The following is a 3,488-nucleotide window of genomic DNA, read 5'->3' as shown; positions in this document are numbered from 1 at the left end:
TTATATTATATAAAATATATATATATATATATATATATATATATATATATATATATATATATATATATATATATATATAAGAATGTCAGAAAATGCAGTACTATTGGTTGATTGATTGATTGGTTTTTTGATTGATTGATTGATTGATTGATTGATTGAAAGAAAGAAAATACTTTTATTTAGCAAGGATGCATTAAATTGTATAAGTTGTATAAGTAAATTATTTTACATTGTTACAAAAAATCTATTTCAATTCATCAAACAATCCTGCAAAAATAAATAAATAAAAATGTTTCAGGTTTTCCATAAAAAATATTAAGCAGCGCAACTGTTTTCAACATTGATAACAATAAGACCTGTTGAGATTCCGGTAATGGCGGCGGAGTAAGCGGTCGCATTTTTTCCCCTCTTCCAGTTCACGTTCCTGTCGTTTATTATCTACCTTCACCCGTCTTTCTCAAAGTCATTATTTAGTTGCTTTACGGATAATTCACCATGCCCAAGCCGTCAAAACAGAGCAAGCCGGACCATTCCCGAGTTTTTACTGAAGATTGTACTGATTCGAGTGAAGCTAGTGTTAGCAGCGATCGTGCGGTTAGCAATGAGAGCTCGTTACCTGACTTTTCTCATGGGGCTCTGCTTAAACACATTGCCGAAGTTGTTGCAGAAGAAGGGCGGCGTACGCAAAAGATGCTGAATGACTCTTTCGCTAAACTGGAGTCTGGGCTGGACGTGAAAGTTGAAAGCATTATCAAACGCATCGAGGAGGTCGCTGCCGCTACCGAATCCCTTGCGACGCGCCAGGCCGAAACAGAAACTCGTATCTCCGCCATAGAAGATGACGTCGCTCCGCTAAAAAAGAAGCTGGTTGCACTCGAGAAACTTAATACAACACTTACTGAGAAGATCACAGATCTGGAGGGGCGTTCCAGACGGGACAATATTCGAATTTTAAACCTCAGAGAGTCCGTCGAGGGAAGTGATCCCTTAAATTTTTTTGAAACTTTTATACCAAAATTGCTCGAGCTGCCAGTCTCGAGTATCGCACTTGACCGCGCACACCGAGGGTTTGGCACGACTACAGATGGCCGTCCTCGTCCTGTTATCATCAAGATTCATCGCTCCAGAGACGACGCTACAATTATGTCTGCAGCTAGACGCAAACACCAACTTGAATACGAGGATCAGCTTCTCCGCATCGCTCCTGACATCTCTCCTGCAGTTCGTGCTGCGAGGAGAGCCTTCAACCCGATTTGCGCTGAACTTATTAAGAGAGGCATCCGTTTCCAAATGAACTTCCCTGCCGTGTTGGTCTTCAAGGTGAATGGCATTCAGAAAACTTTCAGAGATCCGAAAGATGCCAAAGAGTATATGGACGGTAGTATGTGAACTATTTTATACTTCATTTTTCATTGAGTGGTTGGCGTCTTTCTAAAAGTCATTTTATCTGACGGGTGTTTGGTAAAAGAAATGGGAGAGTGTTCTCATGTTTAAACCTTAGTTTGCCGTGAAGCTTTTGGTTTTTGATTTAAGCTAGGATATTCAGCAGGTGTATATTTTTTCTCTGAGTTCTTGAATGTTTAAACAGATCCTAGTTTTTCATTTTTGTTCCACAGGAGTTATAGACATGGGTGCACCTAATCTTCTCCTTGTTCTGTTTTTGTTCTCATATTGTTTGAACACTAGTTTATGTAAGCCTGGACCAGAGTTAAAGTTCCCCTCTACTTTATATCTTTTTCTCCTTTGCATAGTTTGTTTCTCTTGTTTACCACATAGTTTACCTGTTTATTATTTCATAAATGGCTGATGGTGTCAAGTTGAACATTCTCAGCCTTAATGTAAGGGGCCTGAATAATAGACATTTAAAGAAAATACATCATTAAAATTCTAACCATTGCCTTCGATCGAGAGACGGTGATTTGAACGTGGGTTCATCCGTCCTCAGAGCCGTAATACGTGAAATTCTCTTTTTGACAACCTTTTTATAAGGTCGTACAGGTTCAGGTATGACTGTGCGACCTCCAGGAGTGTTTTTTAAAGAACTAATCAAACGTCTAACATGTTGATTATGCACCATAGAAAACGGCATGTTGGCTTCCGGTAATGGCGGCGGAGTAAGCGGTCGCATTTTTTCCCCTCTTCCAGTTCATGTTCCTGTTGTTTATTATCTACCTTCACCCGTCTTTCTCAAAGTCATTGCTTTACGGCTTTACGGATAATTCACCATGCCCAAGCCGTCAAAACAGAGCAAGCCGGACCATTCCCGAGTTTTTACTTACTGATTCGCTGATTCGAGTGAAGCTAGTGTTAGCAGCGATCGTGCGGTTAGCAATGAGAGCTCGTTACCTGACTTTTCTCATGGGGCTCTGCTTAAACACATTGCCGAAGTTGTTGCAGAAGAAGGGCGGCGTACGCAAAAGATGCTGAATGACTCTTTCGCTAAACTGGAGTCTGGGCTGGACGTGAAAGTTGAAAGCATTATCAAACGCATCGAGGAGGTCGCTGCCGCTACCGAATCCCTTGCGACGCGCCAGGCCGAAACAGAAACTCGTATCTCCGCCATAAAAGATGATGTCGCTCCGCTAAAAAAGAAGCTGGTTGCACTCGAGAAACTTAATACAACACTTACTGAGAAGATCACAGATCTGGAGGGGCGTTCCAGACGGGACAATATTCGAATTTTAAACCTCAGAGAGTCCGTCGAGGGAAGTGATCCCTTAAATTTTTTTGAAACTTTTATACCAAAATTGCTCGAGCTGCCAGTCTCGAGTATCGCACTTGACCGCGCACACCGAGGGTTTGGCACGACTACAGATGGCCGTCCTCGTCCTGTTATCATCAAGGTTCATCGCTCCAGAGACGTCGCTACAATTATGTCTGCAGCTAGACGCAAAGGCCAACTTGAATACGAGGATCAGCTTCTCCGCATCGCTCCTGACATCTCTCCTGCAGTTCGTGCTGCAAGGAGAGCCTTCAACCCGATTTGCGCTGAACTTATTAAGAGAGGCATCCGTTTCCAAATGAACTTCCCTGCCGTGTTGGTCTTCAAGGTGAATGGCATTCAGAAAACTTTCAGAGAACCGAAAGATGCCAAAGAGTATATGGACGGTAGTATGTGAACTATTTTATACTTCATTTCCCCTTCTGTCTTTATTTTAAATGATTTTTCGGACATCCAACTTAACAAAATGCAGAAGCGAGTCTTTTTAGCTGGCTTGACAGCGGCCAAGAAAATTGTTGCAACAAGATGGAAGCCTCCACATTCTATTAATAAGCAATATTGGGTTCTCACATTTATAGACGTGGTATATCTTGAATTGTCCACTGCTCACCTTCATGGCGCCAGAGAGAACACCATTAGACTTTGGGCTCATACTTTAGAGAAGCTTAAAGGTTTATTAACTTGAATTAAGGAGATTCACCCCCCTCCCAAATACACACTTTCTGGTCTTGGGCTTTTTTTTTTAAATGTATTTTATTTCATTTTA

Source organism: Sinocyclocheilus grahami, unplaced genomic scaffold (assembly GCF_001515645.1).
Source record: "Sinocyclocheilus grahami isolate Dianchi unplaced genomic scaffold, SAMN03320097.WGS_v1.1 scaffold573.1, whole genome shotgun sequence".
Taxonomy (NCBI): Eukaryota; Metazoa; Chordata; class Actinopteri; order Cypriniformes; family Cyprinidae; genus Sinocyclocheilus; species Sinocyclocheilus grahami.
The sequence above is the reverse complement of the archived record's forward strand: the minus strand, read 5'-3'. Positions refer to the sequence as shown.